Source organism: Homalodisca vitripennis, unplaced genomic scaffold (genome assembly GCF_021130785.1).
Source record: "Homalodisca vitripennis isolate AUS2020 unplaced genomic scaffold, UT_GWSS_2.1 ScUCBcl_5857;HRSCAF=12787, whole genome shotgun sequence".
NCBI classification, from domain to species: Eukaryota; Metazoa; Arthropoda; class Insecta; order Hemiptera; family Cicadellidae; genus Homalodisca; species Homalodisca vitripennis.
The window spans coordinates 13,232-32,288 of record NW_025781990.1 but is presented as its reverse complement, the minus strand read 5'-3'; the positions used below and the strand labels follow the sequence as shown (position 1 = coordinate 32,288).

The following is a 19,057-nucleotide window of genomic DNA, read 5'->3' as shown; positions in this document are numbered from 1 at the left end:
GGAACAAACTAAAAACACATATTTATGTTATCATAATTTTAAGTTCCTCCAAAAGGTAAAATGAGTCTAATTCGAACTAGGAGTGTTAGGTAGTTACAAACTAAAAATAATGTACATAACATGCAATATAGTTAAACAATTATAAACTAGATACTTCTCACAGCAGAAATTTTCTTGAGGTCTTCACGATACAGTATAAATAAAATTAATTTCTCAAATGGACAATCTAGTTCTTTTTCTTGCTACTGGAAAATGCATCAAACACTTGTCTCACAAATATTAACCTATATATTTTTCTAATGATGAAGTACGTAAAAAAGAGTAGAGACTGAAGCAGTGGCTAAAAGAAGAGCCAGAATATTCTATCAAGTACAGCTGATACCACGGCAGCAATGCTGAGGCAGGGCGAAGATGGTGAGCTCCACCATGTCTCAGGACGTATTCCACCCAGAACACCAGCCTGTCTGCAGGAGAGGTCGGCTGGTCCCGGTATATACGTGATAGTCTAGCCATGTTATCCTTGTATCTAGACAATACAAACATAATTTATATCAAGTACAGCTCATAACACGGCAGCAATGCTGAGGCGGGACGAAGATGGTGAGCTCCGCCATGCCTCAGGATGTACTCCACCCAGAACACCAGTCTGTCTGTAGGAGAGGTCGGCTGGTCCCGGTATATACGTGATAGTCTAGCCATGTTATCCTTTTATCTAGACAATACAAAACAGACTATCTATCAAGTACAGCTGATACCACAGTCAGCAATGCTGAGGCAGGACGAAGATGGTGAGCTCCGCCATGTCTCAGGAGGTACTCCACCCAGAACACCAGTCTGTCTGCAGGAGAGGTCGGACTGGTCCCGGTATATACGTAATTGTCAATAGCCATGTTAACCTTGTATTTCAGACAATTAAAAACATAATATAATGTCAAGATGAGCTGATAAAACACGGTGGCAATGCTGAGGCACGTCGAAGATGCCATGGCCTCAGGACGTACTCCACCCAGAACACCAGCTTGTCTTGCAAAAAATCAAACGAAATATAGAATTAAAATGTCTATTCTTCCTGAGAAAAAAAACAAACTTGCCTGCTATGAAATATTGGGAAATGGCGCAGCAGTTTGTTAAATAATGAAATACATGTTTTAAATGTGTTTAAAAGAAATAAATATTCTGCTTTTAAAGTTTTGCTCCCAGATTTGTAGTATCCAAGATAACAATTACTTCACAATTAAAGTGATTCAAAATTTATAGTATACATTGAAAAGAAATTAAAAATAAAGGGATTTGAGAAGCTTTACTAAGTCAGGAATATAAATTACTTTCTGTCTCTTAACCTTAAAAACATTACCGTAATCGATGATTTAAATAACTAAAACTAAAAATAACTAAATAAATATACTTAAAACTAAAATAAATATATTCTCAATATAAAAATAATTTATAATCAACACGCTTACATTACACATTATTCACTCTTATTTTTTCAGTTACGCTCGCTTTTATTCAACTTATATTCCAACGCCCCTAGAGTCACATCTCATAATCACCCACCAGTCCTTCACCTCCTTCCCGAAGACAGCGCTCTGAAGGTGGTACAATTGCTTTTCCTTTGTAAGAAAATATTGGTCACATGCCTTAAAGATAAGATTTCTGATGCTCGTAGATTATTTCATGAGTAATGATAGAATGTTTAGTGGCATATAGGATTATATAATAATTAGGCCCAAAGAATAACGCATGATGATAATTATTTCAATATTTTACACTTAGATAACTGGAGGGAGTGACATAATTCAATTTTTTTTTTTAAGAATTTCTCGAGAAAAAATTTATTAAAAAGCTATTTTTTAAATTGTGTTTAATCAGAAATATGATTTCCTTAAAGTCATAAATAAAATTTAAAATGTCTCTACCTAAAGTTTTACATACGCACTTTAGATATCTCACAGTTTATTTTCAGCCATTTTGATTTGGGGCCTGATACAAAATTACCCAAAATCCTTTACTTAAATTATCTGTAATTCCTTCGTCGAGTGATACATTTTAAAAATGTATCTACCTTCAGGTAAGTTATCTTAAAGGGTTACGATTTAAAACACCAATACCAATAAAAGATCTATTGCACTACCTTAACTATAGCTTGATGTTTACACGAAGAGCTTTTCACACCAACAGAATGATTCAATAAAAATTGCTCTGTGAATCATAATTAAAAACAACGACATGTCCTTCCTTGAATATTGCTTCTTTATTTCGGACTTGAATTGATGTCTTTTTACAAATAATTAAGACAGTTTGCATTTGAAAGAGTGTAGAACAAAGTGAGAGAGAGTGAGATGGACCTGGACATGACTCAAATATAAGACAGCATCAGAAAGTTAATTCATAGTTTATTTATGTTAATGAGGTTCCAGAAGTATTATGTGAACTATAATAGTGATTATATCAAGGATATTTTAATTTTAAGACAGTTTTATTTGAAGTAGGGCGTTACGAATGGTCAAATCTGAGATTGAACATTAATGTAATGCAAACAGTTTAAGGCACGCTGGATATAATTAGAAAACAGTCATGTGATTAGGTGACAATTATGATTAGGTGACAGTAATTGAAGTGATACATTACAAGTGTATTTTTATCAGCATTATTACCACATCCAATAGCAGATATGAAGTGAACCGCTTGAGGCTGAACAGCGGCAAACACGTTGTCACACACCAACGACGTCTGTTCACTCCATCTTGGGTGTTTGTTAATACAGTCCAAAAAAATATTTCAAGACTTTAACTATGTTTCGAAGTAGTGGGAACCTAAAGTGTTATTGTTAGTAGTAAGTAGGTCTGCTAACGAGATAACAATTAGTCTGTATGAAATTGTCATGAATTACGGTAACCTTTAATTACTAACTAAAATTTTAAATAGAATGCATCAACTATAAACTAAAAAAATAAAACCAAGTGGTTTAACTTAGTTTAATCAAATGTTTTTACTTGATTACGTATAACGTGACAAAAATGTGACAGGCCGATTTCAACTCTCTCAATTTATCATGCATCATGTATCAACATGTATCATGTACCAATGCATGTACATTGTAAAGGCCAGTACAACTGAATAATCACAGGCATGTTGTAATGTAATTGATTCATGATGAACCATGAAACTAAGAAAGTTTTGAACCGCTATCCTTTAATTTTTTTTTCTTTTGGTCTGTTTCCTATTTAAATCTGGTCGGATCCAGCTGTATATGACCTTCGGTCAGAGTTGAAAATATTCTACTAACGAATTTCTTAGTTAGAATATTTATCGCACTCTCACCAAGAAAGCAAACAAAAAAAAAAAAAAAAAAAAAAAGCACTTAAATCCCAACATCCTAATTTACATAACGTAGCTATGGTGGGAAGTGTTGATTCGATGTGAATGTTGAGGTTTGCTTCAATTCACCTTCCGCTTAGTGCAGCGTCTGGAATCTGACGCACTCACAAACTTGACTTATGGAATCTGGAGTCATTTCGTCTGAAGAGATCCAAAATATTCGGCGACGAAATATATTTGATCTGCAATTATAGCCTAGTAATTAGCCATTATGTCACTAAAGAAGATAATATTTACCCCGCAATTAAAACCATGTGAGAGAGACCTTGTAAGATGAATACCAAACTCCTGATTGACGATCACAAAACATTTAACGCTCCTATAAACTATTTACAATTGGTTGTAACAAGAAATATATAAACGAGATAAAAAGACAATTATTAAGCTTTAGGATGAAATAACACAAAATCAAACACGAGACAGGAGCTAACACAAAAGTAAAAAATTGTACATTATTGTTGATTTCAAAATAGTCGCATGAAAGTGGGATGAATTCATGAAAATAATCTCATGATTCGTGCAATGGGAATCTCATTTCATGAAAAGGTCATTAATTGAGGTTTCTTTCATACATTAACTTAGCGAAACAACCGATCAGTCAACCATCAGTTGAAATTAGGCCGATTTGGTTACCAAAATTCGAAAGAAAATTAACTAATAAAGTATTAAATAGATTAGACATTTCTAAGAAACCAATGTGTCACAGTGCGGTTTCATCTAGAATGAACCAATAATTTAAAGGACCACTCCCGTTTGTTTCTGGCGGGAAGATCGCCATTTACTATTGGCCTCCGCTGTGTTCTCAGTGGTTGGTCATTCAGTACATACATCTATAGTGATTTATAATTTAGTTTGATTTGTATAATTATTATTTTTGTTTGTATTAAGAGCGTGTTTTAGAAATAAGATGCATGGAGTTGAAACACAACGCTCTTGAATTTTATGTGTCATATCGCTTTGGCATGATTTGTTTATTTTCAACTAGATTGTACCTATGTGTTAGGTTAGTTATTCACCTGAAGAAGAGATCAAATTGCAGGTCTCGAAAAGTAGTGTTACCGATTTCTTGTATCACTAAGCGATGGCAAATGCCCGGAAAACCCCTTTTCTTCAAAATCCTTCCAACGTCCACAAACTTTAAACAAAGAAACAGGTTTATATACGATATTATATAATCAACTGTCTAAGGACAACGGGAGTTGACTTACTTGGTTGTGTTTAAAACTGTCGTCAAGGCCGTGTAAATAGTTTCTTCAGAGAGGTCGTTAAAGTTTAACCTTACACCGACCTCTCGAGCCTCGTAAAACTTGGCGTTCATCGGCTGGTCGCCCAGGAAGGGGATGCAGATCACCGGAACCCGGCGTTGATAGCTTCATGCTGACTGAGCAACCCTCCGTGGGTGATGAACAACACTATGTTCTGATGGGCTGCAACAACAAGATTTCTAGATGGAATTCCAATCCCTGCAAAGAATTGCTAATTTTTAATCTCTATTTTATAGCTTGTATTGGGAAAAGAAGAATATTTAAGTTGTATTGTTTTTAAAGTTTCTTTTGCCAGTTCTTTGTGATCAAATTATTCTTTCGTAAAAAAAAAGTAAAACAAAGTTGAGGAAATCTTAAAAGAATTTCAAAACACGCTTCAATCTTTCTATGGGCCCATAACCAACGGAGCTGTGACTGTTTCAAAAGTTGTAGACGCCCGCCATATTGGAACAAAAATGCGTACCAATATAGCCGACCAAATATAACGACATATTTATAAAATTTATTTTTTCGCCAAATTTAAATTTGTTTGGGCTTAATGTGGACATAGATGGTTTCGTGAGCCGCGCTATACAGTTTACACATATTCGAGCAACTCTAATTTAAACTTTTATGTATTATTAAAACTTAATAATTTGTGCGTTTCTCCGTATCTAGATAGATCAAAATAATATTTTCCCATAACAATCGTTAATTGTCATCTAAAACTACTGTGAATTAAAATAGGGTTTTTTGAGTTATGTGTAATTTAAATTGTGGTAGCAACTTATTTTGAAATCATTGCGTTTAAATATAAGATATACTAAAATCATAACTACACATCCACTGTTAATATAATAAGGCATAGTGTATGCCTTCCTTTATGATGAGTGCAATACTGGTGGCTATAAGATACAATTATTCTCACCAAGTACATCTTGTTGAGGTATCCACTTGGACGTAAAAATTTTCTCAGGCAATTGCGTCATACTTCTTTCGGTCTTCCATAACACCCTGTAAGGAAGTCTTCGAAAAGCGTTGATAAAATTGTCGAAGAACTCTTGAGGAAGAATATTTTCTGGCACGACGGATCCAAGACTTAAGTAGATAACTCCTTGTTTTGCATCGTCGAGAAACTTTTTCATAGCCTGGAGCAAAAAGGAAACATGTTTTAGGTAAAGGTATTGGTAGATAAGCTGTTACTCAAGATTACTTTCTTTAAGAGTGTATCACAGCATACCTCCGGTAAAGGCTTCCTTTCCGATGACAAGTGGATTCCTCCGACAGGGACCACGTTGGGAGAGTTGGGGTGGCTGTAGTGAGCGTAGGGGTTGATGTTGGTGACGGTCAGCGATGTATTGAGGAGCATATCCACTAAGGGCGGCATCGATGGGTCCTTGAACGCAGATCTGGCAATGGCTTCCTGACGAGGTAAGTATGTGGAGTAGTAGTAATGAAGAGAGCTCAACACGGAGTAGGCGTTGAGAAACCGCTCGTACAATGACATTCGGTCCGAATATGGAAAAGAATAGTCCGGTATGTACGCTAGTGAGAGGGGATTTCCAGAAACACTGTTCACTGGGCCAAAAGATCCGAATGTGTGAACATTTACTACGGGTGCTTTGAATCTGTGTCCAAAAGCGACCACGGCTTCTTGGGAAAAACAGCATTTCCAGGACTATCAAGTCAAATTTTTCATTGGAATCGATAAGTTTTTTTATGTTCTCATCTTCGAATGTCTGTCCCAAAATTATGTCGGCAAAGCCCCATATAACCTTTGCACCTCCTACAGGAGATGCATCTATAAAGCTCTTGAAAATCTCCAATGACACTGAAACAAATGTTAAATTTGTTTTAAGATTATCTCTGTTCACAAAATAACATTTATTCTGGCTCAAATTCAATACACTATGAAGTTCGTTAAATATTAATTTTTCAATTAAGAAAAATTTAAAAATTTAAATTTTGAAGGTGACAGAAAATATAAAGCTACATATAATTAGAAAAAGGCTAAAACCTTTAATTTTAATTTTTATCTTAAATCCAAAAATATTAATACTAGCGATATATTTTATATACATACAATACCCTTTTAGTCATAACATCTTCTTCTTAGTTAAAAGACTACTTTACAGATCGAACTATTTAGCACGAAGCAAGATTAGCGCTTGCGCATCAGCCACCTTTCCCTCTCAAGTCTACAAGAAAGCACGCGATACAGTCCAAACCAAAAGAATTGCAGACTTGAGCCTTATTGTCAGTGTTGGATTGACTCTGGAACGGACTATACACGGCCGAGCCACGAGAGGGGTAGATAGGCTATTTGCAAGAGGTGGGGGAAGGGGGAACCATCTCATTTCACATGTTGCGCTTCATGTTAAATGATTTGGTCTGTAACATATTTCTACTGCACGGCGTCTGAAATTACTAAAGGCGGTGATCTATACAGGCGTTCAGAACAATCACCATGATAAACCGTATTATTACACATATGTTTATTTGGAGCTTTTAGAGTTTTTCTTTAAATAGTTATTAAATATCTTACACGAAAGTAATCAAATTTCCTTCTTTTGATAAAAAATACATTACAGAACAAACCTTTCTCTAGGCAATCAAACGTAAACATTGGTTCTTTAATCCATAAAATATAACGAGAGAAATATTCTAATACCTTCGGTTAAGATACGTATGAGCTTTAAATGTTTCCCGATCACATACTTTTCTAGATTTATGTATATACCGAGGCCTAATTAAGTACCAATCATTATAAAGTACTTTTGATCACTACTATGCTGAACGCACAATTTTCAGATCACTTATTCATATAACATTTCTACTGTAGTTTAAACCAGCTTATCTTTAGCACATGGGTTGCATGATATTTATTCTTCTTACCAAAATGATTTTTTTTTATTTTCGTTCTAAATTTAGGGATTTTAAAATTCTTTAGTAAATTATCTGTCTTAAAACCAATAAGTCTTACTTTGTCCTCCTCCTCCATCTGCCATTTTGCTTTCAATATGTATTTCCGTGTAGTTGGGTACCGGTTTGTCCAAATAGAACGGCGAGTAGCTGACGATCTGGTGTCCTCTGGCAGCCAGGGCCTTGAGGGTGGCTTGGTTGACGTACTGATGACTCTTGGCTGGAGTTGGCAACACTGCGAGTATACGGGCACTTGACGCGCAGTTGGCAGCAATAACGACTAACAAACATGGCATCAGTAGTCTCATTTTCCAACTGGAACATTGTGATGAAAATTTATAGATTCATTGTTTGTGGAAGAGTTAATAATAATAATAAATTATTTATTGCATAAAATATAAAAACAATGTTATAGCAATCGTCAAGTTGTTTTGAGCTAAATTTTCCATTCGTTCTACCATCGAAGTCCCTTTCATACATGCAATTTTTGTGTTCACTCTCTCTCAATCATTCGAATTGATCCACCACTTCCCCGTCAGTCAACCAATTGAGAGGTCTCCAATTGTGTGCCATAAACTCGTCTATACTGTAGAACGCATGTGTAATCAATGTTGTTTTTAGATGTGCTATGAATGCCTTCAGCGTGGGAACACATTTAATAGAGTTCGGCAAGTTGTTGACAATTCGTACCCCTGCCTGAGAAGGCAAAACGCTCGTGAGCTACCGTCCTGTGTCTCCCAGTTTGGTAGTCATCCCTGCCTCTAGTTGCATAAGAGTGTAAATCACTACCTCTTGTGTGTTCGCATTTGGATTGGAAAAAAATACACGTTTCCAAGACGCGGAGACAAGGTAATGTCAACAATTTTAGATTTTTGAAAGCTGGCCTGCACGACTCTCTCTCCATTGCAGTTTTGCAATTGTTCGAACTGTTAGTTTTTTAAGGATGAAAATTCTGGAAAAAGTTTGCGGTTGTGCAATCTCCCCACAATGCCAATCCGTAAGAAAGGTGTGGGTAGATCAGTCCATAATATGCCGTCATCAGTACCTGCGTTGGGCAGTATTCGGATAGTTTCCTCAAGACGTAAATGCCAGAGGATAATTTTGAACAAACATAGTCTACATGACAATCCTAAGTAAAAACTCGATCTAGGTGTATTCCAAGGAATTTCATGAGTACACTTCAGTGATTTCAGTTTCGTCTAACATGACTGTAGGACTATAATCTGAATCTGTTTGTCGCAAACTAAATTGAATGAATTTCGATTTCAAAGGATTTGTTTTGAGATTGAGCTCATTGAAATGTTGAACTTCACTGTTGAGCTCAATAAACGTAATCTTTTCAGGTTCTTCTTGTGATTTTGAGTTTAAGACAGAGATTGTTGTACCGATGAACCAGCATCATTTACGTAGATCAAGAAGAGTAAAGGGCTAAGTATGGAGCCCTGAGGAACACCATAGCTCAGACCCTCTTCTCCCGATATGACGCCTGAAATGCCTACAAATTGTGTTCGATCACTGAGGTACGATTTGAGCCACTTGAGCGACACTCCTCGCATCCCGTGATACTCCAGTTTGCGAATGAGAATTTGATGGCCACTCGGATTTAAGTGTAACAACTAGGTACTCCAAATTAATATGTTAACTTACTTAACAACATGGATAGTAAAGGTGTGCTTGGATATTTGTATAAGGCTATCTGAAATCTGGTGTTAATTGTTTAGGTAAAGTGCATGTAAATAAATTAATATGGATCTGTAGGTAAGTATATTTCACTTCAACTCCCTTAGTATTTCAAGCTAGTTCCTCCGAATCGTAAGAGTTCCCTTACAAGTTGATTTAGAGATTTCTTGGTCATTATATACTTTAACTAAAAATCTATAAAATTAAAATACTCATATGTCTTGTTATTTTACCAAACAATATATAATTATTGAATTTATACAAGCTTTAGTTTTACTTAATTGATTAAACTAATTTACTCCGATATATTCTATTGTATTTTACAGATTAAATTCATGAAATGACTTTTCGATTTAGCTATATTTTTTTACCTTTTTTAATTTAATAGAGTTATCAATTAGTTTTATAATATAAAATATCCACAGACAGGGGAGGAAATCTATGAATGTACTTTGCGTTATACATCTTCAAAATGTATGACTCCTTTCTCAAATATGTTAGGGGAAGGGTAATTTTCAATATTTTTCATAAATACCATAAAACGTGTTTTAAAATTAAAACATCACAAATCCAAAGCAGGTATTTCGTAATATTAAAATGCGAAACACTGTACTTTACTTCAACGGGATACTTTTACATGAGAAATAATTAGAACTTTAAACACGCCACACAATGTGTCGCAGACTTCGGTAAGGTTTGCATGCAAATTTTCAAATCTATAGCACATTTAATTCTCTAGATGTCCTGCCGAAAGATATACAATCATATAAAAAAGAAATCTGTACATCTTGCCGGTAGACAATTGAGAAATTGTCAGCCTAACGAGTAATTGTCATTTATGTCGCTTAGCCTATTTCCATGCACAATCGTAGAACTATTTTAGACGTAAATCTAAACTTTCATTCAAAATTCCAAGTGTACAGATGATATCTTACTCAAGATATCTAACTTTCTACACTATACATTCACATTTTTGTTAAGCTAGTTGTGTTTTATAGCAGTGTTCAAAAAAAGGTTCCGGTGAGCTAGCGAGTATACTGCAACTTAGGAGTAGACCTATACTGAAGTCAAATATTATCACCGACTTTTAACATTGACTCCAGTCTTTTTTTTTTATTTTTTACTCTATGAATAAAAGTGTCCTTTGTTAAAACCTCGCATGTACGAGGTTTCTGTACGAGTTTCTTTGGTAAAACCTCGTATCTCTTACATTTTATTCAGGTTCTCGTTTTCATCATGGTTACCCACGAGTTCAATGTAAAAATACTCGCTAACGCTCAGCCAAATCCCATACAGTGACATGCACCAGTGGTCCTCATATCAAAGTGAAGCTTCATGCAAAGTTTCAAGTCTATAGGCTTCTTAGTTTTCTAGATATTGTCTGGACATACCCACGAGTAATAGTCTTCGATAAGCTCAGCCAATAACTCCAATGACCGAGTAGTTTAGTCGATGAAGAACTGACGGTTATAAAAGGTGAAAAACTGGATAATTCGACGTAAAGTAGTAAATGATTAAATATTATCTTAAATTATATGACATTGCAAATGGCAAAAATGCGTACGGGGAGATATTAGAAGCTAATTATTATTAGCTTAATTTTGTAAAATACCTTAGTACAATACTATAAGGAGATATCCTGGTCCACTTTGCAAGCCAGCGACTCCAGTGCTCTCTGCTAGTTTTAACCCATCATAGGGATTATCAAATTTGGTCCATAATACACTCAAGGATCGGTAGTGAAATGAAATTACTTTCTCAGTTATCAATTCCTTTTCAGTTAACAGACTAGTATCTAAAATCGGTCGATTAGTAATTGTTTCAATAAATATACCCAACAGGAGTGTATTGTTACTCCATGAGATTAGGCTGCGCGTTAGGGAACATTGTTTACACCTATCTTATGGGTAACCATGGTGGCAACCAGAAATCCCAGTATAAATAAATTTAAAAGCAAACTGAGTACAACCATATGAGATTTGAACATGCAACATAGTAGTACATGTAGCCTAACTATGCGCAAGATATCTTGATAAATATTAAATTTAGACTTTAATTTTAGACTTTTGTATGACACACAAATTCCAAGAATGAGGTGCATGACCATCCATGGGATTTGGCTGAGCCTTTTTTAAGCATATCATTTAGTACACTGATACAAATATGTCATTTTTATGTCGGGAGGATATACAAATTTGTCTGTACAATTATCTGTGTGTTCGCAGGACATCTAAAATATTATATGAGCTTCACACCTAATATTTTGTAAGCAAGCTCAGCGAAGCCTGATACGCGAAGCGTAGAGTGGCGTACTACTACCTTGTAATATTGTTGGGTTAACTATACCTTTATTGTGAGGAGACGACAAAAAAAGTTTATTTTAGTTTGCGCTAGAATGTATCTCATACAAGCAGGAAAATTAAACTTAAGTAAATCTCCTTTATTATTTGCTACATATTTAAGTGTTACTTACAGTAATCAAAATGCCCAATCAGCCTACCATGGGATGAATGCACTGATCTACTAAGCTATTATCATAATATAGTGAGACACCTATCTCAACCACAAGTCAACAAGTGTTGTGAAGAGTGGAGAGGGACAATCTTATCTGCAGACAGTGCTTATCGCCGATTTCACCATGTTTTAAAACTGAACATTTATATCTTTGATATCTTTGGAAGTAATTTTTTAAGTACCAAATGACTAAAGATAATCACCGCCGTAATCGGTAACAAGTCACTTTCCTTGTATTTGTAAGAGATTTCCGGGAAATATTACTGGCATGTTATGGTATCGCTATTCATTACATTAATTTCAAACTAAGATTTACGCTCGATAAAAATGACGACGTCCCGTTTAATTTTTTAAATATTGACGAATTAAAACTTTAGTTTATAATTAGATTTGGCTATTTGGTATGCGTTTACAAAGCCGACAGCGTTAGATTCCAGACGCTGCACTGAGAGGAAGGTGAACTGGAGTTGAACTCATCATTGGCATGGAATTAAACCTTCCCACCATAGCTACGTTATATGGTAGATATATTAACTGTTTTGAATGAAGAATCTGGAGCTTTGGAAAAAAGGTTTTATAAAATCTTTTTTCAAATGCTTTAAGACATTTCAACATGGCACGCATGTACTTGTACTTTATACTCATGTACTTCATACAAAAAGTAAGGTTATATATCCGTTCATTTTTGAAGTGCCTGATGATGGAATCATTGATTCCGAAAGGCCTTGCGTGATAATAAAATTTATATTGGAAAATTTTCATTCATTTACCAGTGATAGTAAATTAACTGTTTTGTTTAATTAATATCATAGTGCAATAGGATGTCGGAGATTAGCCATCGCTACGTGGGAAAATAAATAAGTACGTTTCAAGAACTGAGTCTTTTTGTTGTCTTGAGATGTAAAAAATACTGAGGTAACTTTATGAATACATAGAAAATATATTTTTTTTAAATGGGGAAGTACTGCCTCCGAGAAGAGGGCTAGTTAAAATGGAAAACAAGTTTTTTTTATTTTTAAATCATATTTATTCTTGCTACGGGCAAAAATATATACAATATTATAAGACATATTTAATAATAACATATTTTATTCTCTGGAAAAAAATTAACTACAGCGCTGCACAGCTCATTTTTTTCTGTAAGTACTCTGCCGGTACTTTGTTGTGACTTGTTGACAATTAGTGGGGTTTGGGTTTTGTAGGGTCATCTGGTGTTATAAACAACATAAGCCCATGTTTATAATGTCTAGCTAACTGTTATTTGGATGCCATTGGTTTGTTTTATAGAACGGGCACTTATGTGCATACAAACAGCTGTTGTGCCATAAGTTGTAGTGTCACTTGTCGTCATTTGTAGGATTGTTGTTGTGTCCTTGAAAAAAAAACAAATAACAGATTTCTATTTCATTCACAGAAGTTTATAATTTCTGTGATATGATTTCTATGATAAAATGTGTATAAAGTGTAAATTTAAGTACCAGTGAGTGAATTTTATCAAACAAAAACAGCCTCTTCTTCAGAAAGTTAGATCTGTTTTTTAAGTGTTTTCGGTAAGTGTTTATTTTTATATATAATAATGCCACCTGAATAAAAAAGGGCTATAGCATCAACTAAACATACATTTATAAAACCAGTTTCTCTCCAAATTAATGACCAAGTATTGGTAAAGTCCCATCACCTTTCTAAAGCTATAGCTGGTGAAACATCAAAATTATTTGAAGTGTACGAAGGACCATTCATAATTCAAGAAATCCTCGGGAAATCGACCTACCAAATTTCTGATTTATCCCAAGAGCATATATATGGACCTTATCATATATCCTCTTTGAAGCTATATAAAAACTCCGGTCAACAACGCTACAGAAGATACTGAAGTTGACGCGTTGGGACGTGTGTGAAATTAATACTATTTCCCCCAAATAAAACAGTGCAACTATACACACCCAGTGACATAGACACTTTTAATCAATACTATATAAACATTTTTCCTATCAGGAGGGATAATAATTTGTGAGATCGCTCATTGGCTGACAAGTTGTGACGTAACCAGATCCCTCGATGTTCTGCACTATTGTAGACTTGGGAGTGATTTCAGGTCGCTGCAACAACTTTTTGCACTTTACCGTTTAATTATACATTACAGAAAAAGTATGTAAACAATTGGAATCTCTCAAGCATTGGGGTTGATGGAAAAAATAGCATGGTCAGGGGACAAGTGTGAATTTGGGTGTCGAAACTGAAGTACAGGGTATACTATTTGAGCCGAGTTTTGTTGGGCTTAAAAATTATAAAAAAAGGATTACAGTCCATAATAAAGGCCACTTTTGAGAATATAACACTGAGGGACCCAAAAAGTACGATTTTTGCCGTGAATGTATTTTCGAGAGTTTTAAATTGGAATGTCTTAAGGAGGTCGGGTGATGGCGGAAAATATTGGTTGCACTGGAGACAAACTTGATTTTAACAATAACCAACCTTATACGAACTCATTATTAGTTGGAGAATTATGAGGCTTGTCCTAATTTAAATTGTACGGTTAGTACACATCAAATTGGCTGCGTGTTAAATGGTTACTCAGAAAAATATTAAACTGTCATTAAAAGCTTCCCTCTTCTTCGGGTGCAGACAATCGGGGTGTATTAGTTTCCATGATAGCCTATACTATAGTGAACTGGAGTGCCCACTAATAAAAGACAATTTAAGCTTATAATGATAACTAATCATACCGCGCTGAGCACATACGTAAAATACTGTGTTTATCCGAGTGCTGACTGAATGAAAACATTTTTTTTTCTTATTTTATAATAATTAAACTATAGTCTTAATACTTATCTTTCTCTAACCTTAAACACTTCTATTCACCTTTCTAATCTGAAATCAGACGCTGTCTTAGACTTGCAGAAGAATGATGGTGCTAATGCTTCTGAATACTAATGGTAACTAATGCAGAACTTATTAGTACCGAAACCTTCAAATACTTTCTTCACAAAAACTTTTATGTTTTTAGCACCAAAACTATTTAATCTCTTACCGCAGCATATAAAGAGTCAATGTTTAATTAATTATTTTTCTTCAAACAGCTTAAAAAGTTGCTGTTATCTATGAAAGATATTGAACAAGTACTTTTTAAAATTAATATTGAAAATGAGATTTTTAAACGTAATCTGTTTCCAATAATTATAATAATGCATGATTTAAATAGCGCCTCTTATAAGATGTTCTCCAAATTTATTTGTTAAATTTTTTACATGTAGGCTTAGTTGATTATTTTATATATAGTTAAGATCTTTGTATCAATTTAGTAGAGTTTTTTTCACGAACTTCACTCAATTACATTTAGACTTTAATTTTTAGACTTTTGTATGACACACGAATTCCAAGAATGAGATTGACCATCCATGGGATTTGGCTGAGCCTTTTATAAGCATATAATTTAGGACACTGATACAAATTTTTCTGTACAATTATCAGTGTGTTCCCCAGGACATCTAAAACATTATATGAGCTTCACACTTAAAATTTTGTAAGCAAGCTCAGCGAAGCCTGATACGCGAAACGTTATTGTGAGGAGACGACAAAAAAAGTTTATTTTAGTTTGCCCTAGAATGTATCTCATACAAGCAGGAAAATTAACTTAAGTAAATCTCCTTTATTATTTGCTACATATTTAAGTTTTACTTACAGTAATCAAAATGCCCAATCAGCCTACCATGGGAGTGAAATGCACTGATCTACTAAGCTATTATCATAATATAGTGAGACACCTATCTCAACCACAAGTCAACAAGTGTTGTGAAGAGTGGAGAGGGACAATCTTATCTGCAGACAGTGCTTATCGCTGATTTCACCATGTTTTAAAACTGAACATTTATGAAGGAAAACAGGATTTTTCCGGACATTAGCCATGACACCGTTTAAAATACACGCGTTTAAAAACACACAACACTCTTAGACAAAGTCTCGTAAAAACAAAACCAAAAAATGGCACACAGGATTCCAAAAAACTGTGTTTACAGTATAAAATGTAGCTGCAATAGGGAATACATAGGCGAGAAAAAAAGACCACTAAACGTAAGGATAAAAGAACACAAAGAAAACACGAGAAAGGGTTTCACAGAAAAGTCAAAAATTGCACACCATTGTTGGTCCGAAGACCATCTCATATGATTTGGGATGAAGCCCCACATAATACATCGGGAACCACATTTCTTCAAAAGGAAATTAAATTGAGGCAACATACATTAAATTGGCAGGACCAACCAATCAGTCAAACCATCAGTCGAGATTAGGCCGCTTTGGTTGCCAATTCTAAAAAATGAACTAAAGAGAAAACCAAAAGTATCAAACGGATCGGATATTAGTAATAAACCAATGCGGAGTCACAATATGGTTTTAAGAAGTTCATCTCGCATGAACCAATAATAACGAAAGGGCCCATTCCTGTTCCCCTTCCCTTGTATTTCCGCCATCTCTTGTTTTAGCCAGCCGTCACGATTGCCATTGGCTAGTCCCTCTGGTCAGTCGTAGGTGGTTAGTAGACGAGTGAAGACGTATTGTGACCTATATTCCATAGTTTAGTTTTAATGATTAGTGTTTTGTATAGTTTTGTAATTAAGTGCATGTCTTTAGTGTTAGTGAAGTTGACAACAACATGTAGGTTGTGATTCCTGACTTAGGCGTGCCACAACGCTTTAGTAAGATTTGTTTATTTTAACCTAGTTTGTAATTATGTATTAGGTTAGTTCTTCACCTGAAGAAGAGATCAGATTGCAGATCTCGAAACGTAGTGTTACTGTTTTCTTGTTTCACTGAACGATGGCAAATGTCCGGAAAAATCCCTGTTTCCTTCACAATCCTTCCATCGTCAAAAATAAACCTTTAAACAAAGGAATGAACATTTATATCTTTGATATCTTTGAAGTAATTTTTTAAGTACCAAATGACTAAAGATAATCACCGCCGTAATCGTGACAAGTCACTTTCCTTGTATTTGTAAGAGATTTCCGGGAAATATTACTGGCATGTTATGGTATCGCTATTCATTACATTAATTTCAAACTAAGATTTACGCTCGATAAAAATGACGACGTCCCGTTTAATTTTTTTTAAATATTGACGAATTAAAACTTTAGTTTATACTTAGATTTGGCTATTTGGTATGCGTTACAAAGCCGACAGCGTTAGATTCCAGACGCTGCACTGAGAGGAAGGTGAATTGGAGTTGACATGGAATTAAACCTTCCCACCATAGCTACGTTATGGGTAGATATTAACTGTTTTGAATGAAGAATCTTGGAGCTTTGGAAAAAAGGTTTTATAAAATCTTTTTTCAAATGCTTCAAGACATTCAACATGGCACGCATGTACTTGTACTTGATACTCATGTACTTCATACAAAAAGTAAGGTTATATATCCGTTCATTTTTGAAGTGCCTGATGATGGAATCATTGATTCCGAAAGGCCTTGCGTGATAATAAAATTTATATTGGAAAATTTTCATTCATTTACCAGTGATAGTAAATTAACTGTTTTGTTTAATTAATATCATAGTGCAATAGGATGTCGGAGATTGGCCATCGCTACGTTGGAAAATGAATAAGTACGTTTCAAGAACTGGAGTCTTTTTGTTGTCTTGAGATGTAAAAATACTGAGGTAACTTTATGAATACATAGAAAATATATTTTTTTTAATGGGGAAGTACTGCCTCCGAGAAGAGGGCTAGTTAAAATGGATAAACAAGTTTTTTTTTATTTTTAAATTATATTTATTCTTGCTACGGGCAAAAATATATACAATATTATAAGAAACATATTTTTATTCTCTGGAAAAAAATTAACTACAGCGCTGCACAGCTCATTTTTTCTGTAAGTACTCTGCCGGTACTTTGTTGTGACTTGTTGACAATTAGTGGGGTTTGGGTTTTGTAGGGTCATCTGGTGTTATAAACAACATAAGCCAAGTTTCTAATGTCTAGCTAACTGTTATTTGGATGCCATTGGTTTTTTTTTATGTAACGGGCACATATTTGTATGCACAGCTGTTGTGTCAAAAGCTGTAGTGTCGCTTGTCGTCCTTGTAGGATTGTTTTTGTGTCCTTGAAAAAAAAAACAAATAAAATATTTCTATTTTTTTATAAGTTTAGAATAATACATTTTATAATTTCTGTGATGTGATTTTCTATGATAAAATGTGTATAAAGTGTACATTTAAGTACCAGTGAGTGAATTTTATCAAACAAAAAAGCCTCTTCTTCAAAAAGTTAGATCTGTTGTTTTTACGTGTTTTCGGTAAGTGTTTACTTTTTATATAATAATGCCACCTGATATAAAAAGGGCTAAAGCATCAACTAAACATACTAAGTTGAGCAGAAAAGCTAGGGGAAGAATGCAGTTGCTGAGCGAAGGGGCAGTCTGAGCAGTTAGGACCTAGTCAAAAAACAGTCCTTACTGTGGTTTAGAGGTTGACAGCGCAATGAACAAATAAATTAATGAGGTGTAACAATGTCGATCGGTTTTTAAACTATTGTTAAGTGATGTAGGGGGCGGTGCTCCCCCATGTTGAGGCTTGCAAAGAAATTTAAAACTAAAGGTGAACAAGACCTACCAATCAACCCTTTTACCTTATTACTTGATAAGACACTGAAAATAGCTCTTCACCTAGATTTTGTAGACTAAACGCTGCAAAGAGTTCATCTTCGTCGTCGATTTGATTTGGATCTCTTCAGCCAAATATGACTCCAGATTTTAGGAGTAAAGTGAAAGAATGAAAGAAACTTTATTTCTCACAAATAAAAATAACGGATATTGTTTTTATAATATTGCACAGACTGACCAAAAAACATTAAATTTACATAAACAATACGTACATATGCAACTACAACTGCATACAACTACTATTACATTATACATCACTATGAGAAATAAAGACAAAAACTCCAAGGCAAAGCCTGTTTGGAGTGATAAATATTATAAAATTATCTGAAAACTAGCAGCATTACAAACAATACAGAAATATTTTTATCAAAACTTATTCATTTTAAATCTGAGTGAAGTTCGTGAAAAAACTCTACTAAATTGATACAAAGATCTTAACTATATATAAAATAATCAACTAAGCCTACATGTAAAAATTTAACAAATAAATTTGGAGAACATCTTATAAGAGGCGCTATTTAAATCATGCATTATTATAATTATTGGAAACAGATTACGTTTAAAAATCTCATTTTCAATATTAATTTTAAAAAGTACTTGTTCAATATCTTTCATAGATAACAGCAACTTTTTAAGCTGTTTGAGAAAAATATTAATTAAA

General features: G+C 34.4%; 1 pseudogene; it reads right to left on the bottom strand.

Moving 5' to 3' along the window:
- Positions 1-311: 311 nt before the first annotated feature.
- Positions 312-7,855, bottom strand: LOC124373551 (annotated as a pseudogene).
- Between the last annotated feature and the right edge of the window lie 11,202 nt (positions 7,856-19,057).